Here is a 27,945-nt window from a genome sequence, read left to right as displayed (position 1 = left end):
ACCTGAGAAGATGGGCTCGTCCGGGATTTGAACCCGGGACCTCTCGCACCCTAAGCGAGAATCATACCCCTAGACCAACGAGCCAACTGTTCATGCATTTTCATGTATACTAATGAAATTGGAAGTGAAACTGTTGGAATACATTAGTAAGTATTTTAAAATACTATCAGATAATAGAATTAAGCACTTTTAAAGAACCTGAGAAAACAGGCTAATCCAGGATATGAACCTGGGGCCTTTTCCACCCAAAGCAAAAAACATACACCCAGACCAACAAGCCACAAGCTAAATAATTTCTTATTCAGATTTTACAATTTTTAAAGTAAAACTCAAATTATGTAATAAAAAATGCAATAAGCTGAAAAAAAGATGTTACATTTTAAAAATACCATAACAATTTAAAAATGTATTGGTAGCATAGCTAAAATGTTTCCTTAAGGTAAATTTTTGTCCAAGTATGCATATTTGGAAAGTTCAGTGCCAAGATTTAGGGGTTCCTATAGAGTTTTAACTTTTCTGATAGTTGGAACCTAAGACTTGTCTCATACTGTGTGCAACTTATGCATACAGACCAAGAAGAATGAAAAAAACAAAAACCTGCAATTAATTGTTGACCTTTTGTTTGTCAAAAAGAGCCTATTCTTTTAAGCCACTCATTGTTTCTTAGAAAAAAGCAAGGTAAGAGAAAAACCTGTAATTTCATTTTGACAGTTTTTAATTTGTCAAAATTAGACTTCTTTGAAGCCACTCAAGATTACTTAGACAAAATGGAATCTACAGTATACCCAATATACCACCAAATGGTTGACAGTTTACTAAATATGCATAAGTATATATTTTTTGATGGATTTTAAAAAGCAAAATTCACTTGATGCTTTTGACATCAATCAGATAATGGAACCATGGGATTTAAAAGAACCTGAGAAGATGGGCTCGTCCGGGATTTGAACCCGGGACCTCTCGCACCCTAAGCGAGAATCATACCCCTAGAACAACTAGCCAACTGTTCATGCATTTTCATGTATACTAATGAAATTGGAAGTGAAACTGTTGGAATACATTAGTAAGTATTTTAAAATACTATCAGATAATAGAACTAAGCACTTTTAAAGTACCTGAGGAAACAGGCTCATCCAGGATATGAACCTGGGGCCTTTTCCACCCAAAGCAAAAATCATACACCCAGACCAACAAGCCACAAGCTAAATAATTTCTTGTTCAGATTTTACCATTTTTAAAGTAAAACTCAAATTATGTAATAAAAAAATGCAATAAGCAGGAAAAAAGATGTTACATTCTAAAAATACCATAACAATTTAAAAATGTATTGGTAGCATAGCTAAAATGTTTCCTTAAGGTAAATTTTTGTCCAAGTATGCATATTTGGAAAGTTCAGTGCCAAGATTTAGGGGTTCCTATAGAGTTTGAACTTTTCTGATAGTTGGAACCTAAGACTTGTCTCATACTGTGTGCAACAAATGCATACAGACCAAGAAGAATGAAAAAAAACAAAAACCTGCAATTAATTGTTGACCTTTTTGTTTGTCAAAAAGAGCCTATTCTTTTAAGCCACTCTTTGTTTCTTAGAAAAAAGCAAGGTAAGAGAAAAACCTGTAATTTCATTTTGACAGTTTTTAATTTGTCAAAGTGAGACTTCTTTGTAGCCACTCAAGATTACTTAGACAAAATGGAATCTACAGTATACCCAATATACCACCAAATGGTTGACAGTTTACTAAATATGCATAAGTATATATTTTTTGATGGATTTTCAAAAGCAAAATTCACTTGATGCTTTTGACATCAATCAGATAATGGAACCATGGGATTTAAAAGAACCTAAGAAGATGGGCTCGTCCGGGATTTGAACCCGGGACCTCTCGCACCCTAAGCGATAATCATACCCCTAGAACAACGAGCCAACTGTTCATGCATTTTCATGTATACTAATGAAATTGGAAGTGAAACTGTTGGAATACATTAGTAAGTATTTTAAAATACTATCAGATAATAGAACTAAGCACTTTTAAAGAACCTGAGAAAACAGTCTAATCCAGGATATGAACCTGGGGCCTTTTCCACCCAAAGCAAAAATCATACACCCAGACCAACAAGCCACAAGCTAAATAATTTCTTATTCAGATTTTACCATTTTTAAAGTAAAACTCAAATTATTTAATAAAAAAATACAATAAGCTGGAAAAAAAGATGTTACATTTTAAAAATACCATAACAATTTAAAAATGTATTGGTAGCATAGCTAAAATGTTTCCTTAAGGTAAATTTTTGTCCAAGTATGCATATTTGGAAAGTTCAGTGCCAAGATTTAGGGGTTCCTATAGAGTTTGAACTTTTCTGATAGTTGGAACCTAAGACTTGTCTCATACTGTGTGCAACTTATGCATACAGACCAAGAAGAAAGAAAAAAACAAAAACCTGCAATTAATTGTTGACCTTTTTGTTTGTCAAAAAGAGCCTAATCTTTTAAGCCACTCATTGTTTCTTAGAAAAAAGCAAGGTAAGAGAAAAACCTGTAATTTCATTTTGACAGTTTTTAATTTGTCAAAATGAGACTTCTTTGTAGCCACTCAAGATTACTTAGACAAAATGGAATCTACAGTATACCCAATATACCACCAAATGGTTGACAGTTTACTAAATATGCATAAGTATATATTTTTTGATGGATTTTCAAAAGCAAAATTCACTTGATGCTTTTGACATCAATCAGATAATGGAACCATGGGATTTAAAAGAACCTAAGAAGATGGGCTCGTCCGGGATTTGAACCCGGGACCTCTCGCACCCTAAGCGAGAATCATACCCCTAGAACAACGAGCCAACTGTTCATGCATTTTCATGTATACTAATGAAATTGGAAGTGAAACTGTTGGAATACATTAGTAAGTATTTTAAAATACTATCAGATAATAGAACTAAGCACTTTTAAAGAACCTGAGAAAACAGTCTAATCCAGGATATGAACCTGGGGCCTTTTCCACCCAAAGCAAAAATCATACACCCAGACCAACAAGCCACAAGCTAAATAATTTCTTATTCAGATTTTACAATTTTTAAAGTAAAACTCAAATTATGTAATAAAAAAATGCAATAAGCTGGAAAAAAAGATGTTACATTTTAAAAATACCATAACAATTTAAAAATGTATTGGTAGCATAGCTAAAATGTTTCCTTAAGGTAAATTTTTGTCCAAGTATGCATATTTGGAAAGTTCAGTGCCAAGATTTAGGGGTTCCTATAGAGTTTGAACTTTTCTGATAGTTGGAACCTAAGACTTGTCTCATACTGTGTGCAACTTATGCATACAGACCAAGAAGAATGAAAAAAACAAAAACCTGCAATTAATTGTTGACCTTTTTGTTTGTCAAAAAGAGCCTATTCTTTTAAGCCACTCATTGTTTCTTAGAAAAAAGCAAGGTAAGAGAAAAACCTGTAATTTCATTTTGACAGTTTTTAATTTGTCAAAATGAGACTTCTTTGTAGTCACTCAAGATTACTTAGACAAAATGGAATCTACAGTATACCCAATATACCACCAAATGGTTGACAGTTTACTAAATATGCATAAGTATATATTTTTTGATGGATTTTCAAAAGCAAAATTCACTTGATGCTTTTGACATCAATCAGATAATGGAACCATGGGATTTAAAAGAAACTGAGAAGATAGGCTCGTCCGGGGTTTGAACCCGGGACCTCTCGCACCCTAAGCGAGAATCATACCCCTAGACCAACGAGCCAACTGTTCATGCATTTTCATGTATACTAATGAAATTGGAAGTGAAACTGTTGGAATACATTAGTAAGTATTTTAAAATACTATCAGATAATAGAACTAAGCACTTTTAAAGAACCTGAGAAAACAGTCTAATCCAGGATATGAACCTGGGGCCTTTTCCACCCAAAGCAAAAAACATACACCCAGACCAACAAGCCACAAGCTAAATAATTTCTTATTCAGATTTTACAATTTTTAAAGTAAAACTCAAATTATGTAATAAAAAATGCAATAAGCTGAAAAAAAAGATGTTACATTTTAAAAATACCATAACAATTTAAAAATGTATTGGTAGCATAGCTAAAATGTTTCCTTAAGGTAAATTTTTGTCCAAGTATGCATATTTGGAAAGTTCAGTGCCAAGATTTAGGGGTTCCTATAGAGTTTTAACTTTTCTGATAGTTGGAACCTAAGACTTGTCTCATACTGTGTGCAACTTATGCATACAGACCAAGAAGAATGAAAAAAACAAAAACCTGCAATTAATTGTTGACCTTTTTGTTTGTCAAAAAGAGCCTATTCTTTTAAGCCACTCATTGTTTCTTAGAAAAAAGCAAGGTAAGAGAAAAACCTGTAATTTCATTTTGACAGTTTTTAATTTGTCAAAATGAGACTTCTTTGAAGCCACTCAAGATTACTTAGACAAAATGGAATCTACAGTATACCCAATATACCACCAAATGGTTGACAGTTTACTAAATATGCATAAGTATATATTTTTTGATGGATTTTCAAAAGCAAAATTCACTTGATGCTTTTGACATCAATCAGATAATGGAACCATGGGATTTAAAAGAACCTGAGAAGATGGGCTCGTCCGGGATTTGAACCCGGGACCTCTCGCACCCTAAGCGAGAATCATACCCCTAGAACAACTAGCCAACTGTTCATGCATTTTCATGTATACTAATGAAATTGGAAGTGAAACTGTTGGAATACATTAGTAAGTATTTTAAAATACTATCAGATAATAGAACTAAGCACTTTTAAAGTACCTGAGGAAACAGGCTCATCCAGGATATAAACCTGGGGCCTTTTCCACCCAAAGCAAAAATCATACACCCAGACCAACAAGCCACAAGCTAAATAATTTCTTATTCAGATTTTACCATTTTTAAAGTAAAACTCAAATTATGTAATAAAAAAATGCAATAAGCAGGAAAAAAGATGTTACATTCTAAAAATACCATAACAATTTAAAAATGTATTGGTAGCATAGCTAAAATGTTTCCTTAAGGTAAATTTTTGTCCAAGTATGCATATTTGGAAAGTTCAGTGCCAAGATTTAGGGGTTCCTATAGAGTTTGAACTTTTCTGATAGTTGGAACCTAAGACTTGTCTCATACTGTGTGCAACTTATGCATACAGACCAAGAAGAAAGAAAAAAACAAAAACCTGCAATTAATTGTTGACCTTTTTGTTTGTAAAAAAAGAGCCTATTCTTTTAAGCCACTCATTGTTTCTTAGAAAAAAGCAAGGTAAGAGAAAAACCTGTAATTTCATTTTGACAGTTTTTAATTTGTCAAAGTGAGACTTCTTTGATGCCACTCAAGATTACTTAGACAAAATGGAATCTACAGTATACCCAATATACCACCAAATGGTTGACAGTTCACTAAATATGCATAAGTATATATTTTTTGATGGATTTTCAAAAGCAAAATTCACTTGATGCTTTTGACATCAATCAGATAATGGAACCATGGGATTTAAAAGAACCTGAGAAGATGGGCTCGTCCGGGATTTGAACCCGGGACCTCTCGCACCCTAAGCGAGAATCATACCCCTAGACCAACGAGCCAACTGTTCATGCATTTTCATGTATACTAATGAAATTGGAAGTGAAACTGTTGGAATACATTAGTAAGTATTTTAAAATACTATCAGATAATAGAACTAAGCACTTTTAAAGAACCTGAGAAAACAGTCTAATCCAGGATATGAACCTGGGGCCTTTTCCACCCAAAGCAAAAATCATACAACCAGACCAACAAGCCACAAGCTAAATAATTTCTTATTCAGATTTTACCATTTTTAAAGTAAAACTCAAATTATTTAATAAAAAAATACAATAAGCTGGAAAAAAAGATGTTACATTTTAAAAATACCATAACAATTTAAAAATGTATTGGTAGCATAGCTAAAATGTTTCCTTAAGGTAAATTTTTGTCCAAGTATGCATATTTGGAAAGTTCAGTGCCAAGATTTAGGGGTTCCTATAGAGTTTGAACTTTTCTGATAGTTGGAACCTAAGACTTGTCTCATACTGTGTGCAACTTATGCATACAGACCAAGAAGAAAGAAAAAAAACAAAAACCTGCAATTAATTGTTGACCTTTTTGTTTGTCAAAAAGAGCCTATTCTTTTAAGCCACTCATTGTTTCTTAGAAAAAAGCAAGGTAAGAGAAAAACCTGTAATTTCATTTTGACAGTTTTTAATTTGTCAAAATGAGACTTCTTTGTAGCCACTCAAGATTACTTAGACAAAATGGAATCTACAGTATACCCAATATACCACCAAATGGTTGACAGTTTACTAAATATGCATAAGTATATATTTTTTGATGGATTTTCAAAAGCAAAATTCACTTGATGCTTTTGACATCAATCAGATAATGGAACCATGGGATTTAAAAGAAACTGAGAAGATAGGCTCGTCCGGGGTTTGAACCCGGGACCTCTCGCACCCTAAGCGAGAATCATACCCCTAGACCAACGAGCCAACTGTTCATGCATTTTCATGTATACTAATGAAATTGGAAGTGAAACTGTTGGAATACATTAGTAAGTATTTTAAAATACTATCAGATAATAGAACTAAGCACTTTTAAAGAACCTGAGAAAACAGTCTAATCCAGGATATGAACCTGGGGCCTTTTCCACCCAAAGCAAAAAACATACACCCAGACCAACAAGCCACAAGCTAAATAATTTCTTATTCAGATTTTACAATTTTTAAAGTAAAACTCAAATTATGTAATAAAAAATGCAATAAGCTGAAAAAAAAGATGTTACATTTTAAAAATACCATAACAATTTAAAAATGTATTGGTAGCATAGCTAAAATGTTTCCTTAAGGTAAATTTTTGTCCAAGTATGCATATTTGGAAAGTTCAGTGCCAAGATTTAGGGGTTCCTATAGAGTTTTAACTTTTCTGATAGTTGGAACCTAAGACTTGTCTCATACTGTGTGCAACTTATGCATACAGACCAAGAAGAATGAAAAAAACAAAAACCTGCAATTAATTGTTGACCTTTTTGTTTGTCAAAAAGAGCCTATTCTTTTAAGCCACTCATTGTTTCTTAGAAAAAAGCAAGGTAAGAGAAAAACCTGTAATTTCATTTTGACAGTTTTTAATTTGTCAAAATGAGACTTCTTTGAAGCCACTCAAGATTACTTAGACAAAATGGAATCTACAGTATACCCAATATACCACCAAATGGTTGACAGTTTACTAAATATGCATAAGTATATATTTTTTGATGGATTTTCAAAAGCAAAATTCACTTGATGCTTTTGACATCAATCAGATAATGGAACCATGGGATTTAAAAGAACCTGAGAAGATGGGCTCGTCCGGGATTTGAACCCGGGACCTCTCGCACCCTAAGCGAGAATCATACCCCTAGAACAACTAGCCAACTGTTCATGCATTTTCATGTATACTAATGAAATTGGAAGTGAAACTGTTGGAATACATTAGTAAGTATTTTAAAATACTATCAGATAATAGAACTAAGCACTTTTAAAGTACCTGAGGAAACAGGCTCATCCAGGATATAAACCTGGGGCCTTTTCCACCCAAAGCAAAAATCATACACCCAGACCAACAAGCCACAAGCTAAATAATTTCTTATTCAGATTTTACCATTTTTAAAGTAAAACTCAAATTATGTAATAAAAAAATGCAATAAGCAGGAAAAAAGATGTTACATTCTAAAAATACCATAACAATTTAAAAATGTATTGGTAGCATAGCTAAAATGTTTCCTTAAGGTTAATTTTTGTCCAAGTATGCATATTTGGAAAGTTCAGTGCCAAGATTTAGGGGTTCCTATAGAGTTTGAACTTTTCTGATAGTTGGAACCTAAGACTTGTCTCATACTGTGTGCAACTTATGCATACAGACCAAGAAGAAAGAAAAAAACAAAAACCTGCAATTAATTGTTGACCTTTTTGTTTGTAAAAAAGAGCCTATTCTTTTAAGCCACTCATTGTTTCTTAGAAAAAAGCAAGGTAAGAGAAAAACCTGTAATTTCATTTTGACAGTTTTTAATTTGTCAAAGTGAGACTTCTTTGATGCCACTCAAGATTACTTAGACAAAATGGAATCTACAGTATACCCAATATACCACCAAATGGTTGACAGTTCACTAAATATGCATAAGTATATATTTTTTGATGGATTTTCAAAAGCAAAATTCACTTGATGCTTTTGACATCAATCAGATAATGGAACCATGGGATTTGAAAGAACCTGAGAAGATGGGCTCGTCCGGGATTTGAACCCGGGACCTCTCGCACCCTAAGCGAGAATCATACCCCTAAACCAACGAGCCAACTGTTCATGCATTTTCATGTATACTAATGAAATTGGAAGTGAAACTGTTGGAATACATTAGTAAGTATTTTAAAATACTATCAGATAATAGAATTAAGCACTTTTAAAGAACCTGAGAAAACAGGCTAATCCAGGATATGAACCTGGGGCCTTTTCCACCCAAAGCAAAAAACTTACACCCAGACCAACAAGCCACAAGCTAAATAATTTCTTATTCAGATTTTACAATTTTTAAAGTAAAACTCAAATTATGTAATAAAAAATGCAATAAGCTGAAAAAAAGATGTTACATTTTAAAAATACCATAACAATTTAAAAATGTATTGGTAGCATAGCTAAAATGTTTCCTTAAGGTAAATTTTTGTCCAAGTATGCATATTTGGAAAGTTCAGTGCCAAGATTTAGGGGTTCCTATAGAGTTTTAACTTTTCTGATAGTTGGAACCCAAGACTTGTCTCATACTGTGTGCAACTTATGCATACAGACCAAGAAGAATGAAAAAAACAAAAACCTGCAATTAATTGTTGACCTTTTGTTTGTCAAAAAGAGCCTATTCTTTTAAGCCACTCATTGTTTCTTAGAAAAAAGCAAGGTAAGAGAAAAACCTGTAATTTCATTTTGACAGTTTTTAATTTGTCAAAATTAGACTTCTTTGAAGCCACTCAAGATTACTTAGACAAAATGGAATCTACAGTATACCCAATATACCACCAAATGGTTGACAGTTTACTAAATATGCATAAGTATATATTTTTTGATGGATTTTAAAAAGCAAAATTCACTTGATGCTTTTGACATCAATCAGATAATGGAACCATGGGATTTAAAAGAACCTGAGAAGATGGGCTCGTCCGGGATTTGAACCCGGGACCTCTCGCACCCTAAGCGAGAATCATACCCCTAGAACAACTAGCCAACTGTTCATGCATTTTCATGTATACTAATGAAATTGGAAGTGAAACTGTTGGAATACATTAGTAAGTATTTTAAAATACTATCAGATAATAGAACTAAGCACTTTTAAAGTACCTGAGGAAACAGGCTCATCCAGGATATGAACCTGGGGCCTTTTCCACCCAAAGCAAAAATCATACACCCAGACCAACAAGCCACAAGCTAAATAATTTCTTATTCAGATTTTACCATTTTTAAAGTAAAACTCAAATTATGTAATAAAAAAATGCAATAAGCAGGAAAAAAGATGTTACATTCTAAAAATACCATAACAATTTAAAAATGTATTGGTAGCATAGCTAAAATGTTTCCTTAAGGTAAATTTTTGTCCAAGTATGCATATTTGGAAAGTTCAGTGCCAAGATTTAGGGGTTCCTATAGAGTTTTAACTTTTCTGATAGTTGGAACCTAAGACTTGTCTCATACTGTGTGCAACTTATGCATACAGACCAAGAAGAATGAAAAAAACAAAAACCTGCAATTAATTGTTGACCTTTTTGTTTGTCAAAAAGAGCCTATTCTTTTAAGCCACTCATTGTTTCTTAGAAAAAAGCAAGGTAAGAGAAAAACCTGTAATTTCATTTTGACAGTTTTTAATTTGTCAAAATTAGACTTCTTTGAAGCCACTCAAGATTACTTAGACAAAATGGAATCTACAGTATACCCAATATACCACCAAATGGTTGACAGTTTACTAAATATGCATAAGTATATATTTTTTGATGGATTTTCAAAAGCAAAATTCACTTGATGCTTTTGACATCAATCAGATAATGGAACCATGGGATTTAAAAGAACCTGAGAAGATGGGCTCATCCGGGATTTGAACCCGGGACCTCTCGCACCCTAAGCGAGAATCATACCCCTAGAACAACTAGCCAACTGTTCATGCATTTTCATGTATACTAATGAAATTGGAAGTGAAACTGTTGGAATACATTAGTAAGTATTTTAAAATACTATCAGATAATAGAACTAAGCACTTTTAAAGAACCTGAGGAAACAGGCTAATCCAGGATATGAACCTGGGGCCTTTTCCACCCAAAGCAAAAATCATACACCCAGACCAACAAGCCACAAGCTAAATAATTTCTTATTCAGATTTTTCAATTTTTAAAGTAAAACTCAAATTATGTAATAAAAAAATGCAATAAGCTGGAAAAAAAGATGTTACATTTTAAAAATACCATAACAATTTAAAAATGTATTGGTAGCATAGCTAAAATGTTTCCTTAAGGTAAATTTTTGTGCAAGTATGCATATTTGGAAAGTTCAGTGCCAAGATTTAGGGGTTCCTATAGAGTTTTAACTTTTCTGATAGTTGGAACCTAAGACTTGTCTCATACTGTGTGCAACTTGTGCATACAGACCAAGAAGAATGAAAAAAACAAAAACCTGCAATTAATTGTTGACCTTTTTGTTTGTCAAAAAGAGCCTATTCTTTTAAGCCACTCATTGTTTCTTAGAAAAAAGCAAGGTAAGAGAAAAACCTGTAATTTCATTTTGACAGTTTTTAATTTGTCAAAGTGAGACTTCTTTGATGCCACTCAAGATTACTTAGACAAAATGGAATCTACAGTATACCCAAATATACCACCAAATGGTTGACAGTTCACTAAATATGCATAAGTATATATTTTTTGATGGATTTTCAAAAGCAAAATTCACTTGATGCATTTGACATCAATCAGATAATGGAACCTTGGGATTTAAAAGAACCTGAGAAGATGGGCTCGTCCGGGATTTGAACCCGGGACCTCTCGCACCCTAAGCGAGAATCATACCCCTAGAACAACTAGCCAACTGTTCAGGCATTTTCATGTATACTAATGAAATTGGAAGTGAAACTGTTGGAATACATTAGTAAGTATTTTAAAATACTATCAGATAATAGAACTAAGCACTTTTAAAGTACCTGAGGAAACAGGCTAATCCAGGATATGAACCTGGGGCCTTTTCCACCCAAAGCAAAAATCATACAACCAGACCAACAAGCCACAAGCTAAATAATTTCTTATTCAGATTTTACCATTTTTAAAGTAAAACTCAAATTATTTAATAAAAAAATACAATAAGCTGGAAAAAAAGATGTTACATTTTAAAAATACCATAACAATTTAAAAATGTATTGGTAGCATAGCTAAAATGTTTCCTTAAGGTAAATTTTTGTCCAAGTATGCATATTTGGAAAGTTCAGTGCCAAGATTTAGGGGTTCCTATAGAGTTTTAACTTTTCTGATAGTTGGAACCTAAGACTTGTCTCATACTGTGTGCAACTTATGCATACAGACCAAGAAGAAAGAAAAAAACAAAAACCTGCAATTAATTGTTGACCTTTTTGTTTGTCAAAAAGAGCCTATTCTTTTAAGCCACTCATTGTTTCTTAGAAAAAAGCAAGGTAAGAGAAAAACCTGTAATTTCATTTTGACAGTTTTTAATTTGTCAAAATGAGACTTATTTGTAGCCACTCAAGATTACTTAGACAAAATGGAATCTACAGTATACCCAATATACCACCAAATGGTTGACAGTTTACTAAATATGCATAAGTATATATTTTTTGATGGATTTTCAAAAGCAAAATTCACTTGATGCTTTTGACATCAATCAGATAATGGAACCATGGGATTTAAAAGAAACTGAGAAGATAGGCTCGTCCGGGGTTTGAACCCGGGACCTCTCGCACCCTAAGCGAGAATCATACCCCTAGACCAACGAGCCAACTGTTCATGCATTTTCATGTATACTAATGAAATTGGAAGTGAAACTGTTGGAATACATTAGTAAGTATTTTAAAATACTATCAGATAATAGAACTAAGCACTTTTAAAGTACCTGAGGAAACAGGCTCATCCAGGATATGAACCTGGGGCCTTTTCCACCCAAAGCAAAAATCATACACCCAGACCAACAAGCCACAAGCTAAATAATTTCTTATTCAGATTTTACCATTTTTAAAGTAAAACTCAAATTATGTAATAAAAAAATGCAATAAGCAGGAAAAAAGATGTTACATTCTAAAAATACCATAACAATTTAAAAATGTATTGGTAGCATAGCTAAAATGTTTCCTTAAGGTAAATTTTTGTCCAAGTATGCATATTTGGAAAGTTCAGTGCCAAGATTTAGGGGTTCCTATAGAGTTTGAACTTTTCTGATAGTTGGAACCTAAGACTTGTCTCATACTGTGTGCAACAAATGCATACAGACCAAGAAGAATGAAAAAAAACAAAAACCTGCAATTAATTGTTGACCTTTTTGTTTGTCAAAAAGAGCCTATTCTTTTAAGCCACTCTTTGTTTCTTAGAAAAAAGCAAGGTAAGAGAAAAACCTGTAATTTCATTTTGACAGTTTTTAATTTGTCAAAGTGAGACTTCTTTGTAGCCACTCAAGATTACTTAGACAAAATGGAATCTACAGTATACCCAATATACCACCAAATGGTTGACAGTTTACTAAATATGCATAAGTATATATTTTTTGATGGATTTTCAAAAGCAAAATTCACTTGATGCTTTTGACATCAATCAGATAATGGAACCATGGGATTTAAAAGAACCTAAGAAGATGGGCTCGTCCGGGATTTGAACCCGGGACCTCTCGCACCCTAAGCGATAATCATACCCCTAGAACAACGAGCCAACTGTTCATGCATTTTCATGTATACTAATGAAATTGGAAGTGAAACTGTTGGAATACATTAGTAAGTATTTTAAAATACTATCAGATAATAGAACTAAGCACTTTTAAAGAACCTGAGAAAACAGTCTAATCCAGGATATGAACCTGGGGCCTTTTCCACCCAAAGCAAAAATCATACACCCAGACCAACAAGCCACAAGCTAAATAATTTCTTATTCAGATTTTACCATTTTTAAAGTAAAACTCAAATTATTTAATAAAAAAATACAATAAGCTGGAAAAAAAGATGTTACATTTTAAAAATACCATAACAATTTAAAAATGTATTGGTAGCATAGCTAAAATGTTTCCTTAAGGTAAATTTTTGTCCAAGTATGCATATTTGGAAAGTTCAGTGCCAAGATTTAGGGGTTCCTATAGAGTTTGAACTTTTCTGATAGTTGGAACCTAAGACTTGTCTCATACTGTGTGCAACTTATGCATACAGACCAAGAAGAAAGAAAAAAACAAAAACCTGCAATTAATTGTTGACCTTTTTGTTTGTCAAAAAGAGCCTAATCTTTTAAGCCACTCATTGTTTCTTAGAAAAAAGCAAGGTAAGAGAAAAACCTGTAATTTCATTTTGACAGTTTTTAATTTGTCAAAATGAGACTTCTTTGTAGCCACTCAAGATTACTTAGACAAAATGGAATCTACAGTATACCCAATATACCACCAAATGGTTGACAGTTTACTAAATATGCATAAGTATATATTTTTTGATGGATTTTCAAAAGCAAAATTCACTTGATGCTTTTGACATCAATCAGATAATGGAACCATGGGATTTAAAAGAACCTAAGAAGATGGGCTCGTCCGGGATTTGAACCCGGGACCTCTCGCACCCTAAGCGAGAATCATACCCCTAGAACAACGAGCCAACTGTTCATGCATTTTCATGTATACTAATGAAATTGGAAGTGAAACTGTTGGAATACATTAGTAAGTATTTTAAAATACTATCAGATAATAGAACTAAGCACTTTTAAAGAACCTGAGAAAACAGTCTAATCCAGGATATGAACCTGGGGCCTTTTCCACCCAAAGCAAAAATCATACACCCAGACCAACAAGCCACAAGCTAAATAATTTCTTATTCAGATTTTACAATTTTTAAAGTAAAACTCAAATTATGTAATAAAAAAATGCAATAAGCTGGAAAAAAAGATGTTACATTTTAAAAATACCATAACAATTTAAAAATGTATTGGTAGCATAGCTAAAATGTTTCCTTAAGGTAAATTTTTGTCCAAGTATGCATATTTGGAAAGTTCAGTGCCAAGATTTAGGGGTTCCTATAGAGTTTGAACTTTTCTGATAGTTGGAACCTAAGACTTGTCTCATACTGTGTGCAACTTATGCATACAGACCAAGAAGAATGAAAAAAACAAAAACCTGCAATTAATTGTTGACCTTTTTGTTTGTCAAAAAGAGCCTATTCTTTTAAGCCACTCATTGTTTCTTAGAAAAAAGCAAGGTAAGAGAAAAACCTGTAATTTCATTTTGACAGTTTTTAATTTGTCAAAATGAGACTTCTTTGTAGTCACTCAAGATTACTTAGACAAAATGGAATCTACAGTATACCCAATATACCACCAAATGGTTGACAGTTTACTAAATATGCATAAGTATATATTTTTTGATGGATTTTCAAAAGCAAAATTCACTTGATGCTTTTGACATCAATCAGATAATGGAACCATGGGATTTAAAAGAAACTGAGAAGATAGGCTCGTCCGGGGTTTGAACCCGGGACCTCTCGCACCCTAAGCGAGAATCATACCCCTAGACCAACGAGCCAACTGTTCATGCATTTTCATGTATACTAATGAAATTGGAAGTGAAACTGTTGGAATACATTAGTAAGTATTTTAAAATACTATCAGATAATAGAACTAAGCACTTTTAAAGAACCTGAGAAAACAGTCTAATCCAGGATATGAACCTGGGGCCTTTTCCACCCAAAGCAAAAAACATACACCCAGACCAACAAGCCACAAGCTAAATCATTTCTTATTCAGATTTTACAATTTTTAAAGTAAAACTCAAATTATGTAATAAAAAATGCAATAAGCTGAAAAAAAAGATGTTACATTTTAAAAATACCATAACAATTTAAAAATGTATTGGTAGCATAGCTAAAATGTTTCCTTAAGGTAAATTTTTGTCCAAGTATGCATATTTGGAAAGTTCAGTGCCAAGATTTAGGGGTTCCTATAGAGTTTTAACTTTTCTGATAGTTGGAACCTAAGACTTGTCTCATACTGTGTGCAACTTATGCATACAGACCAAGAAGAATGAAAAAAACAAAAACCTGCAATTAATTGTTGACCTTTTTGTTTGTCAAAAAGAGCCTATTCTTTTAAGCCACTCATTGTTTCTTAGAAAAAAGCAAGGTAAGAGAAAAACCTGTAATTTCATTTTGACAGTTTTTAATTTGTCAAAATGAGACTTCTTTGAAGCCACTCAAGATTACTTAGACAAAATGGAATCTACAGTATACCCAATATACCACCAAATGGTTGACAGTTTACTAAATATGCATAAGTATATATTTTTTGATGGATTTTCAAAAGCAAAATTCACTTGATGCTTTTGACATCAATCAGATAATGGAACCATGGGATTTAAAAGAACCTGAGAAGATGGGCTCGTCCGGGATTTGAACCCGGGACCTCTCGCACCCTAAGCGAGAATCATACCCCTAGAACAACTAGCCAACTGTTCATGCATTTTCATGTATACTAATGAAATTGGAAGTGAAACTGTTGGAATACATTAGTAAGTATTTTAAAACACTATCAGATAATAGAACTAAGCACTTTTAAAGTACCTGAGGAAACAGGCTCATCCAGGATATAAACCTGGGTCCTTTTCCACCCAAAGCAAAAATCATACACCCAGACCAACAAGCCACAAGCTAAATAATTTCTTATTCAGATTTTACCATTTTTAAAGTAAAACTCAAATTATGTAATAAAAAAATGCAATAAGCAGGAAAAAAAGATGTTACATTCTAAAAATACCATAACAATTTAAAAATGTATTGGTAGCATAGCTAAAATGTTTCCTTAAGGTAAATTTTTGTCCAAGTATGCATATTTGGAAAGTTCAGTGCCAAGATTTAGGGGTTCCTATAGAGTTTGAACTTTTCTGATAGTTGGAACCTAAGACTTGTCTCATACTGTGTGCAACTTATGCATACAGACCAAGAAGAAAGAAAAAAACAAAAACCTGCAATTAATTGTTGACCTTTTTGTTTGTAAAAAAAGAGCCTATTCTTTTAAGCCACTCATTGTTTCTTAGAAAAAAGCAAGGTAAGAGAAAAACCTGTAATTTCATTTTGACAGTTTTTAATTTGTCAAAGTGAGACTTCTTTGATGCCACTCAAGATTACTTAGACAAAATGGAATCTACAGTATACCCAATATACCACCAAATGGTTGACAGTTCACTAAATATGCATAAGTATATATTTTTTGATGGATTTTCAAAAGCAAAATTCACTTGATGCTTTTGACATCAATCAGATAATGGAACCATGGGATTTAAAAGAACCTGAGAAGATGGGCTCGTCCGGGATTTGAACCCGGGACCTCTCGCACCCTAAGCGAGAATCATACCCCTAGACCAACGAGCCAACTGTTCATGCATTTTCATGTATACTAATGAAATTGGAAGTGAAACTGTTGGAATACATTAGTAAGTATTTTAAAATACTATCAGATAATAGAACTAAGCACTTTTAAAGAACCTGAGAAAACAGTCTAATCCAGGATATGAACCTGGGGCCTTTTCCACCCAAAGCAAAAATCATACAACCAGACCAACAAGCCACAAGCTAAATAATTTCTTATTCAGATTTTACCATTTTTAAAGTAAAACTCAAATTATTTAATAAAAAAATACAATAAGCTGGAAAAAAAGATGTTACATTTTAAAAATACCATAACAATTTAAAAATGTATTGGTAGCATAGCTAAAATGTTTCCTTAAGGTAAATTTTTGTCCAAGTATGCATATTTGGAAAGTTCAGTGCCAAGATTTAGGGGTTCCTATAGAGTTTGAACTTTTCTGATAGTTGGAACCTAAGACTTGTCTCATACTGTGTGCAACTTATGCATACAGACCAAGAAGAAAGAAAAAAAACAAAAACCTGCAATTAATTGTTGACCTTTTTGTTTGTCAAAAAGAGCCTATTCTTTTAAGCCACTCATTGTTTCTTAGAAAAAAGCAAGGTAAGAGAAAAACCTGTAATTTCATTTTCACAGTTTTTAATTTGTCAAAATGAGACTTCTTTGTAGCCACTCAAGATTACTTAGACAAAATGGAATCTACAGTATACCCAATATACCACCAAATGGTTGACAGTTTACTAAATATGCATAAGTATATATTTTTTGATGGATTTTCAAAAGCAAAATTCACTTGATGCTTTTGACATCAATCAGATAATGGAACCATGGGATTTAAAAGAAACTGAGAAGATAGGCTCGTCCGGGGTTTGAACCCGGGACCTCTCGCACCCTAAGCGAGAATCATACCCCTAGACCAACGAGCCAACTGTTCATGCATTTTCATGTATACTAATGAAATTGGAAGTGAAACTGTTGGAATACATTAGTAAGTATTTTAAAATACTATCAGATAATAGAACTAAGCACTTTTAAAGAACCTGAGAAAACAGTCTAATCCAGGATATGAACCTGGGGCCTTTTCCACCCAAAGCAAAAAACATACACCCAGACCAACAAGCCACAAGCTAAATAATTTCTTATTCAGATTTTACAATTTTTAAAGTAAAACTCAAATTATGTAATAAAAAATGCAATAAGCTGAAAAAAAAGATGTTACATTTTAAAAATACCATAACAATTTAAAAATGTATTGGTAGCATAGCTAAAATGTTTCCTTAAGGTAAATTTTTGTCCAAGTATGCATATTTGGAAAGTTCAGTGCCAAGATTTAGGGGTTCCTATAGAGTTTTAACTTTTCTGATAGTTGGAACCTAAGACTTGTCTCATACTGTGTGCAACTTATGCATACAGACCAAGAAGAATGAAAAAAACAAAAACCTGCAATTAATTGTTGACCTTTTTGTTTGTCAAAAAGAGCCTATTCTTTTAAGCCACTCATTGTTTCTTAGAAAAAAGCAAGGTAAGAGAAAAACCTGTAATTTCATTTTGACAGTTTTTAATTTGTCAAAATGAGACTTCTTTGAAGCCACTCAAGATTACTTAGACAAAATGGAATCTACAGTATACCCAATATACCACCAAATGGTTGACAGTTTACTAAATATGCATAAGTATATATTTTTTGATGGATTTTCAAAAGCAAAATTCACTTGATGCTTTTGACATCAATCAGATAATGGAACCATGGGATTTAAAAGAACCTGAGAAGATGGGCTCGTCCGGGATTTGAACCCGGGACCTCTCGCACCCTAAGCGAGAATCATACCCCTAGAACAACTAGCCAACTGTTCATGCATTTTCATGTATACTAATGAAATTGGAAGTGAAACTGTTGGAATACATTAGTAAGTATTTTAAAATACTATCAGATAATAGAACTAAGCACTTTTAAAGTACCTGAGGAAACAGGCTCATCCAGGATATAAACCTGGGGCCTTTTCCACCCAAAGCAAAAATCATACACCCAGACCAACAAGCCACAAGCTAAATAATTTCTTATTCAGATTTTACCATTTTTAAAGTAAAACTCAAATTATGTAATAAAAAAATGCAATAAGCAGGAAAAAAGATGTTACATTCTAAAAATACCATAACAATTTAAAAATGTATTGGTAGCATAGCTAAAATGTTTCCTTAAGGTTAATTTTTGTCCAAGTATGCATATTTGGAAAGTTCAGTGCCAAGATTTAGGGGTTCCTATAGAGTTTGAACTTTTCTGATAGTTGGAACCTAAGACTTGTCTCATACTGTGTGCAACTTATGCATACAGACCAAGAAGAAAGAAAAAAACAAAAACCTGCAATTAATTGTTGACCTTTTTGTTTGTAAAAAAGAGCCTATTCTTTTAAGCCACTCATTGTTTCTTAGAAAAAAGCAAGGTAAGAGAAAAACCTGTAATTTCATTTTGACAGTTTTTAATTTGTCAAAGTGAGACTTCTTTGATGCCACTCAAGATTACTTAGACAAAATGGAATCTACAGTATACCCAATATACCACCAAATGGTTGACAGTTCACTAAATATGCATAAGTATATATTTTTTGATGGATTTTCAAAAGCAAAATTCACTTGATGCTTTTGACATCAATCAGATAATGGAACCATGGGATTTGAAAGAACCTGAGAAGATGGGCTCGTCCGGGATTTGAACCCGGGACCTCTCGCACCCTAAGCGAGAATCATACCCCTAAACAAACGAGCCAACTGTTCATGCATTTTCATGTATACTAATGAAATTGGAAGTGAAACTGTTGGAATACATTAGTAAGTATTTTAAAATACTATCAGATAATAGAATTAAGCACTTTTAAAGAACCTGAGAAAACAGGCTAATCCAGGATATGAACCTGGGGCCTTTTCCACCCAAAGCAAAAAACTTACACCCAGACCAACAAGCCACAAGCTAAATAATTTCTTATTCAGATTTTACAATTTTTAAAGTAAAACTCAAATTATGTAATAAAAAATGCAATAAGCTGAAAAAAAGATGTTACATTTTAAAAATACCATAACAATTTAAAAATGTATTGGTAGCATAGCTAAAATGTTTCCTTAAGGTAAATTTTTGTCCAAGTATGCATATTTGGAAAGTTCAGTGCCAAGATTTAGGGGTTCCTATAGAGTTTTAACTTTTCTGATAGTTGGAACCTAAGACTTGTCTCATACTGTGTGCAACTTATGCATACAGACCAAGAAGAATGAAAAAAACAAAAACCTGCAATTAATTGTTGACCTTTTGTTTGTCAAAAAGAGCCTATTCTTTTAAGCCACTCATTGTTTCTTAGAAAAAAGCAAGGTAAGAGAAAAACCTGTAATTTCATTTTGACAGTTTTTAATTTGTCAAAATTAGACTTCTTTGAAGCCACTCAAGATTACTTAGACAAAATGGAATCTACAGTATACCCAATATACCACCAAATGGTTGACAGTTTACTAAATATGCATAAGTATATATTTTTTGATGGATTTTAAAAAGCAAAATTCACTTGATGCTTTTGACATCAATCAGATAATGGAACCATGGGATTTAAAAGAACCTGAGAAGATGGGCTCGTCCGGGATTTGAACCCGGGACCTCTCGCACCCTAAGCGAGAATCATACCCCTAGAACAACTAGCCAACTGTTCATGCATTTTCATGTATACTAATGAAATTGGAAGTGAAACTGTTGGAATACATTAGTAAGTATTTTAAAATACTATCAGATAATAGAACTAAGCACTTTTAAAGTACCTGAGGAAACAGGCTCATCCAGGATATGAACCTGGGGCCTTTTCCACCCAAAGCAAAAATCATACACCCAGACCAACAAGCCACAAGCTAAATAATTTCTTATTCAGATTTTACCATTTTTAAAGTAAAACTCAAATTATGTAATAAAAAAATGCAATAAGCAGGAAAAAAGATGTTACATTCTAAAAATACCATAACAATTTAAAAATGTATTGGTAGCATAGCTAAAATGTTTCCTTAAGGTAAATTTTTGTCCAAGTATGCATATTTGGAAAGTTCAGTGCCAAGATTTAGGGGTTCCTATAGAGTTTTAACTTTTCTGATAGTTGGAACCTAAGACTTGTCTCATACTGTGTGCAACTTATGCATACAGACCAAGAAGAATGAAAAAAACAAAAACCTGCAATTAATTGTTGACCTTTTTGTTTGTCAAAAAGAGCCTATTCTTTTAAGCCACTCATTGTTTCTTAGAAAAAAGCAAGGTAAGAGAAAAACCTGTAATTTCATTTTGACAGTTTTTAATTTGTCAAAATTAGACTTCTTTGAAGCCACTCAAGATTACTTAGACAAAATGGAATCTACAGTATACCCAATATACCACCAAATGGTTGACAGTTTACTAAATATGCATAAGTATATATTTTTTGATGGATTTTCAAAAGCAAAATTCACTTGATGCTTTTGACATCAATCAGATAATGGAACCATGGGATTTAAAAGAACCTGAGAAGATGGGCTCATCCGGGATTTGAACCCGGGACCTCTCGCACCCTAAGCGAGAATCATACCCCTAGAACAACTAGCCAACTGTTCATGCATTTTCATGTATACTAATGAAATTGGAAGTGAAACTGTTGGAATACATTAGTAAGTATTTTAAAATACTATCAGATAATAGAACTAAGCACTTTTAAAGAACCTGAGAAAACAGTCTAATCCAGGATATGAACCTGGGGCCTTTTCCACCCAAAGCAAAAATCATACACCCAGACCAACAAGCCACAAGCTAAATAATTTCTTATTCAGATTTTTCAATTTTTAAAGTAAAACTCAAATTATGTAATAAAAAAATGCAATAAGCTGGAAAAAAGATGTTACATTTTAAAAATACCATAACAATTTAAAAATGTATTGGTAGCATAGCTAAAATGTTTCCTTAAGGTAAATTTTTGTGCAAGTATGCATATTTGGAAAGTTCAGTGCCAAGATTTAGGGGTTCCTATAGAGTTTTAACTTTTCTGATAGTTGGAACCTAAGACTTGTCTCATACTGTGTGCAACTTGTGCATACAGACCAAGAAGAATGAAAAAAACAAAAACCTGCAATTAATTGTTGACCTTTTTGTTTGTCAAAAAGAGCCTATTCTTTTAAGCCACTCATTGTTTCTTAGAAAAAAGCAAGGTAAGAGAAAAACCTGTAATTTCATTTTGACAGTTTTTAATTTGTCAAAGTGAGACTTCTTTGATGCCACTCAAGATTACTTAGACAAAATGGAATCTACAGTATACCCAAATATACCACCAAATGGTTGACAGTTCACTAAATATGCATAAGTATATATTTTTTGATGGATTTTCAAAAGCAAAATTCACTTGATGCATTTGACATCAATCAGATAATGGAACCTTGGGATTTAAAAGAACCTGAGAAGATGGGCTCGTCCGGGATTTGAACCCGGGACCTCTCGCACCCTAAGCGAGAATCATACCCCTAGAACAACTAGCCAACTGTTCAGGCATTTTCATGTATACTAATGAAATTGGAAGTGAAACTGTTGGAATACATTAGTAAGTATTTTAAAATACTATCAGATAATAGAACTAAGCACTTTTAAAGTACCTGAGGAAACAGGCTAATCCAGGATATGAACCTGGGGCCTTTTCCACCCAAAGCAAAAATCATACAACCAGACCAACAAGCCACAAGCTAAATAATTTCTTATTCAGATTTTACCATTTTTAAAGTAAAACTCAAATTATTTAATAAAAAAATACAATAAGCTGGAAAAAAAGATGTTACATTTTAAAAATACCATAACAATTTAAAAATGTATTGGTAGCATAGCTAAAATGTTTCCTTAAGGTAAATTTTTGTCCAAGTATGCATATTTGGAAAGTTCAGTGCCAAGATTTAGGGGTTCCTATAGAGTTTTAACTTTTCTGATAGTTGGAACCTAAGACTTGTCTCATACTGTGTGCAACTTATGCATACAGACCAAGAAGAAAGAAAAAAACAAAAACCTGCAATTAATTGTTGACCTTTTTGTTTGTCAAAAAGAGCCTATTCTTTTAAGCCACTCATTGTTTCTTAGAAAAAAGCAAGGTAAGAGAAAAACCTGTAATTTCATTTTGACAGTTTTTAATTTGTCAAAATGAGACTTATTTGTAGCCACTCAAGATTACTTAGACAAAATGGAATCTACAGTATACCCAATATACCACCAAATGGTTGACAGTTTACTAAATATGCATAAGTATATATTTTTTGATGGATTTTCAAAAGCAAAATTCACTTGATGCTTTTGACATCAATCAGATAATGGAACCATGGGATTTAAAAGAAACTGAGAAGATAGGCTCGTCCGGGGTTTGAACCCGGGACCTCTCGCACCCTAAGCGAGAATCATACCCCTAGACCAACGAGCCAACTGTTCATGCATTTTCATGTATACTAATGAAATTGGAAGTGAAACTGTTGGAATACATTAGTAAGTATTTTAAAATACTATCAGATAATAGAACTAAGCACTTTTAAAGAACCTGAGAAAACAGGCTAATCCAGGATATGAACCTGGGGCCTTTTCCACCCAAAGCAAAAAACATACACCCAGACCAACAATCCACAAGCTAAATAATTTCTTATTCAGATTTTACAATTTTTAAAGTAAAACTCAAATTATGTAATAAAAAATGCAATAAGCTGAAAAAAAAGATGTTACATTTTAAAAATACCATAACAATCTAAAAATGTATTGGTAGCATAGCTAAAATGTTTCCTTAAGGTAAATTTTTGTCCAAGTATGCATATTTGGAAAGTTCAGTGCCAAGATTTAGGGGTTCCTATAGAGTTTTAACTTTTCTGATAGTTGGAACCTAAGACTTGTCTCATACTGTGTGCAACTTATGCATACAGACCAAGAAGAATGAAAAAAACAAAAACCTGCAATTAATTGTTGACCTTTTTGTTTGTCAAAAAGAGCCTATTCTTTTAAGCCACTCATTGTTTCTTAGAAAAAAGCAAGGTAAGAGAAAAACCTGTAATTTCATTTTGACAGTTTTTAATTTGTCAAAATTAGACTTCTTTGAAGCCACTCAAGATTACTTAGACAAAATGGAATCTACAGTATACCCAATATACCACCAAATGGTTGACAGTTTACTAAATATGCATAAGTATATATTTTTTGATGGATTTTCAAAAGCAAAATTCACTTGATGCTTTTGACATCAATCAGATAATGGAACCATGGGATTTAAAAGAACCTGAGAAGATGGGCTCATCCGGGATTTGAACCCGGGACCTCTCGCACCCTAAGCGAGAATCATACCAATAGAACAACTAGCCAACTGTTCATGCATTTTCATGTATACTAATGAAATTGGAAGTGAAACTGTTGGAATACATTAGTAAGTATTTTAAAATACTATCAGATAATAGAACTAAGCACTTTTAAAGTGCCTGAGGAAACAGGCTCATCCAGGATATGAACCTGGGGCCTTTTCCACCCAAAGCAAAAATCATACACCCAGACCAACAAGCCACAAGCTAAATAATTTCTTATTCAGATTTTACCATTTTTAAAGTAAAACTCAAATTATGTAATAAAAAAATGCAATAAGCAGGAAAAAAGATGTTACATTCTAAAAATACCATAACAATTTAAAAATGTATTGGTAGCATAGCTAAAATGTTTCCTTAAGGTCAATTTTTGTCCAAGTATGCATATTTGGAAAGTTCAGTGCCAAGATTTAGGGGTTCCTATAGAGTTTTAACTTTTCTGATAGTTGGAACCTAAGACTTGTCTCATACTGTGTGCAACTTATGCATACAGACCAAGAAGAAAGAAAAAAACAAAAACCTGCAATTAATTGTTGACCTTTTTGTTTGTAAAAAAGAGCCTATTCTTTTAAGCCACTCATTGTTTCTTAGAAAAAAGCAAGGTAAGAGAAAAACCTGTAATTTCATTTTGACAGTTTTTAATTTGTCAAAATGAGACTTCTTTGTAGCCACTCAAGATTACTTAGACAAAATGGAATCTACAGTATACCCAATATACCACCAAATGGTTGACAGTTTACTAAATATGCATAAGTATATATTTTTTGATGGATTTTCAAAAGCAAAATTCACTTGATGCTTTTGACATCAATCAGATAATGGAACCATGGGATTTAAAAGAACCTGAGAAGATGGACTCGTCCGGGATTTGAACCCGGGACCTCTCGCACCCTAAGCGAGAATCATACCCCTAGAACAACTAGCCAACTGTTCATGCATTTTCATGTATACTAATGAAATTGGAAGTGAAACTGTTGGAATACATTAGTAAGTATTTTAAAATACTATCAGATAATAGAACTAAGCACTTTTAAAGAACCTGAGGAAACAGGCTAATCCAGGATATGAACCTGGGGCATTTTCCACCCAAAGCAAAAATCATACAACCAGACCAACAAGCCACAAGCTAAATAATTTCTTATTCAGATTTTACCATTTTTAAAGTAAAACTCAAATTATTTAATAAAAAAATACAATAAGCTGGAAAAAAAGATGTTACATTTTAAAAATACCATAACAATTTAAAAATGTATTGGTAGCATTGCTAAAATGTTTCCTTAAGGTAAATTTTGGTCCAAGTATGCATATTTGGAAAGTTCAGTGCCAAGATTTAGGGGTTCCTATAGAGTTTGAACTTTTCTGATAGTTGGAACCTAAGGCTTGTCTCATACTGTGTGCAACTTAAGCATACAGACCAAGAAGAAAGAAAAAAAAAAAACCTGCAATTAATTATTGACCTTTTTGTTTGTCAAAAAGAGCCTATTCTTTTAAGCCACTCATTGTTTCTTAGAAAAAAGCAAGGTAAGAGAAAAACCTGTAATTTCATTTTGACAGTTTTAAATTTGTAAAAATGAGACTTCTTTGAAGCCACTCAAGATTTACTTAGACAAAATGGAATCTACAGTATACCCAATATACCACCAAATGGTTGACAGTTTACTAAATATGCATAAGTATATATTTTTTGATGGATTTTCAAAAGCAAAATTCACTTGATGCTTTTGTCATCATCTGATAATGGAACCATGGGATTTAAAGGAACCGGAGAAGATGGGCTCGTCCGGAATTTTTAACCCAGGACCTCTCGCACCCTAAGCGAGAATCATACCCCTAGACCAACGAGCCAACTGTTCATGCATTTTAATGTATACTAATGAAATTGGAAGTGAAACTGTTGGAATACATTAGTAAGTATTTTAAAATACTATCAGATAATAGAACTAAGCACTTTTAAAGAACCTGAGAAAACAAGCTAATCCAGGTTATGAACCTCGGGCCTTTTCCACCCAAAGCAAAAATCATACACCCAGACCAACAAGCCAAATAATTTCTTATTCAGATTTTACCATTTTTAAAGTAAAACTCAAATTATTTAATAAAAAAATACAATAAGCTGGAAAAAAGATGTTACATTTTAAAAATACCATAACAATTTAAAAATGTATTGGTAGCATAGCTAAAATGTTTCCTTAAGGTAAATTTTTGTCCAAGTATGCATATTTGGAAAGTTCAGTGCCAAGATTTAGGGGTTCCTATAGAGTTTGAACTTTTCTGGTAGTTGGAACCTAAGACTTGTCTTTGTCTCATACTGTGTGCAATTTAAGCATACAGACCAAGAAGAAAGAAAAAAAAAACCTGCAACTAATTGTTGACCTTTTTGTTTGTCAAAAAGAGCCTATTCTTTTAAGCCACTCATTGTTTCTTAGAAAAAAGCAAGCTAAGAGAAAAACCTGTAATTTCATTTTGACAGTTTTTTATTTGTCAAAATGAGACTTCTTGAAGCCACTCAAGGTTACTTAGACAAAATGGAATCTACAGTATACCCAATATACCACCAAATGGTTGACAGTTTACTAAATATGCATAAGTATATATTTTTGATGGATTTTCAAAAGCAAAATTCACTTGATGCTTTTGACATCAATCAGATAATGGAACCATGGGATTTAAAGGAACCGGAGAAGATGGGGTCGTCCGGAATTTTTAACCCGGGACCTCTCGCACCCTAAGCGAGAATCATACCCCTAGACCAACGAGCCAACTGTTCATGCATTTTCATGTATACTAATGAAATAGGAAGTGAAACTGTTGGAATACATTAGTAAGTATTTTAAAATACTATCAGATAATAGAACTAAGCACTTTTAAAGAACCTGAGAAAACAGGCTAATCCAGGATATGAACCTGGGGCCTTTTCCACCCAAAGCAAAAAACATACACCCAGACCAACAAGCCACAAGCTAAATAATTTCTTATTCAGATTTTACAATTTTTAAAGTAAAACTCAAATTATGTAATAAAAAATGCAATAAGCTGAAAAAAAAGATGTTACATTTTAAAAATACCATAACAATTTAAAAATGTATTGGTAGCATAGCTAAAATGTTTCCTTAAGGTAAATTTTTGTCCAAGTATGCATATTTGGAAAGTTCAGTGCCAAGATTTAGGGGTTCCTACAGAGTTTTAACTTTTCTGATAGTTGGAACCTAAGACTTGTCTCATACTGTGTGCAACTTATGCATACAGACCAAGAAGAATGAAAAAAACAAAAACCTGCAATTAATTGTTGACCTTTTTGTTTGTCAAAAAGAGCCTATTCTTTTAAGCCACTCATTGTTTCTTAGAAAAAAGAAAGGTAAGAGAAAAACCTGTAATTTCATTTTGACAGTTTTTAATTTGTCAAAATTAGACTTCTTTGAAGCCACTCAAGATTACTTAGACAAAATGGAATCTACAGTATACCCAATATACCACCAAATGGTTGACAGTTTACTAAATATGCATAAGTATATATTTTTTGATGGATTTTCAAAAGCAAAATTCACTTGATGCTTTTGACATCAATCAGATAATGGAACCATGGGATTTAAAAGAACCTGAGAAGATGGGCTCATCCGGGATTTGAACCCGGGACCTCTCGCACCCTAAGCGAGAATCATACCCCTAGAACAACTAGCCAACTGTTCATGCATTTTCATGTATACTAATGAAATTGGAAGTGAAACTGTTGGAATACATTAGTAAGTATTTTAAAATACTATCAGATAATAGAACTAAGCACTTTTAAAGTACCTGAGGAAACAGGCTCATCCAGGATATAAACCTGGGGCCTTTTCCACCCAAAGCAAAAATCATACACCCAGACCAACAAGCCACAAGCTAAATAATTTCTTATTCAGATTTTACCATTTTTAAAGTAAAACTCAAATTATGTAATAAAAAAATGCAATAAGCAGGAAAA

The 27,945-nt window shown here is 32.9% G+C and overlaps 15 non-coding genes across 15 annotated transcripts; all 15 read right to left on the bottom strand.

The window, feature by feature from the left end:
• Positions 1 to 12: 12 nt before the first annotated feature.
• Positions 13 to 84, bottom strand: TRNAP-AGG (transfer RNA proline (anticodon AGG)). The gene has a single exon. It is a non-coding gene; the product is annotated as a tRNA-Pro (tRNA).
• Positions 85 to 1,849: 1,765 nt separating this feature from the next.
• TRNAP-AGG (transfer RNA proline (anticodon AGG)) lies at positions 1,850 to 1,921 on the bottom strand. The gene has a single exon. It is a non-coding gene; the product is annotated as a tRNA-Pro (tRNA).
• An 848-nt stretch (positions 1,922 to 2,769) lies between these two features.
• TRNAP-AGG (transfer RNA proline (anticodon AGG)) lies at positions 2,770 to 2,841 on the bottom strand. The gene has a single exon. It is a non-coding gene; the product is annotated as a tRNA-Pro (tRNA).
• Positions 2,842 to 3,689: 848 nt separating this feature from the next.
• On the bottom strand, positions 3,690 to 3,761 carry TRNAP-AGG (transfer RNA proline (anticodon AGG)). The gene has a single exon. It is a non-coding gene; the product is annotated as a tRNA-Pro (tRNA).
• Positions 3,762 to 5,528: 1,767 nt separating this feature from the next.
• Positions 5,529 to 5,600, bottom strand: TRNAP-AGG (transfer RNA proline (anticodon AGG)). Its single transcript has one exon. It is a non-coding gene; the product is annotated as a tRNA-Pro (tRNA).
• Positions 5,601 to 6,449: 849 nt separating this feature from the next.
• TRNAP-AGG (transfer RNA proline (anticodon AGG)) lies at positions 6,450 to 6,521 on the bottom strand. The gene has a single exon. It is a non-coding gene; the product is annotated as a tRNA-Pro (tRNA).
• Positions 6,522 to 8,287: 1,766 nt separating this feature from the next.
• TRNAP-AGG (transfer RNA proline (anticodon AGG)) lies at positions 8,288 to 8,359 on the bottom strand. The gene has a single exon. It is a non-coding gene; the product is annotated as a tRNA-Pro (tRNA).
• Positions 8,360 to 11,964: 3,605 nt separating this feature from the next.
• Positions 11,965 to 12,036, bottom strand: TRNAP-AGG (transfer RNA proline (anticodon AGG)). The gene has a single exon. It is a non-coding gene; the product is annotated as a tRNA-Pro (tRNA).
• Positions 12,037 to 12,884: 848 nt separating this feature from the next.
• On the bottom strand, positions 12,885 to 12,956 carry TRNAP-AGG (transfer RNA proline (anticodon AGG)). Its single transcript has one exon. It is a non-coding gene; the product is annotated as a tRNA-Pro (tRNA).
• An 848-nt stretch (positions 12,957 to 13,804) lies between these two features.
• Positions 13,805 to 13,876, bottom strand: TRNAP-AGG (transfer RNA proline (anticodon AGG)). The gene has a single exon. It is a non-coding gene; the product is annotated as a tRNA-Pro (tRNA).
• Positions 13,877 to 14,724: 848 nt separating this feature from the next.
• TRNAP-AGG (transfer RNA proline (anticodon AGG)) lies at positions 14,725 to 14,796 on the bottom strand. Its single transcript has one exon. It is a non-coding gene; the product is annotated as a tRNA-Pro (tRNA).
• A 1,768-nt stretch (positions 14,797 to 16,564) lies between these two features.
• Positions 16,565 to 16,636, bottom strand: TRNAP-AGG (transfer RNA proline (anticodon AGG)). The gene has a single exon. It is a non-coding gene; the product is annotated as a tRNA-Pro (tRNA).
• An 849-nt stretch (positions 16,637 to 17,485) lies between these two features.
• TRNAP-AGG (transfer RNA proline (anticodon AGG)) lies at positions 17,486 to 17,557 on the bottom strand. Its single transcript has one exon. It is a non-coding gene; the product is annotated as a tRNA-Pro (tRNA).
• Positions 17,558 to 19,323: 1,766 nt separating this feature from the next.
• Positions 19,324 to 19,395, bottom strand: TRNAP-AGG (transfer RNA proline (anticodon AGG)). Its single transcript has one exon. It is a non-coding gene; the product is annotated as a tRNA-Pro (tRNA).
• A 3,604-nt stretch (positions 19,396 to 22,999) lies between these two features.
• On the bottom strand, positions 23,000 to 23,071 carry TRNAP-AGG (transfer RNA proline (anticodon AGG)). The gene has a single exon. It is a non-coding gene; the product is annotated as a tRNA-Pro (tRNA).
• Between the last annotated feature and the right edge of the window lie 4,874 nt (positions 23,072 to 27,945).

This window comes from Pseudophryne corroboree, chromosome 3 (assembly GCF_028390025.1).
Source record: "Pseudophryne corroboree isolate aPseCor3 chromosome 3, aPseCor3.hap2, whole genome shotgun sequence".
NCBI classification, from domain to species: Eukaryota; Metazoa; Chordata; class Amphibia; order Anura; family Myobatrachidae; genus Pseudophryne; species Pseudophryne corroboree.
This window is presented reverse-complemented; position numbering and strand designations above follow the sequence as displayed.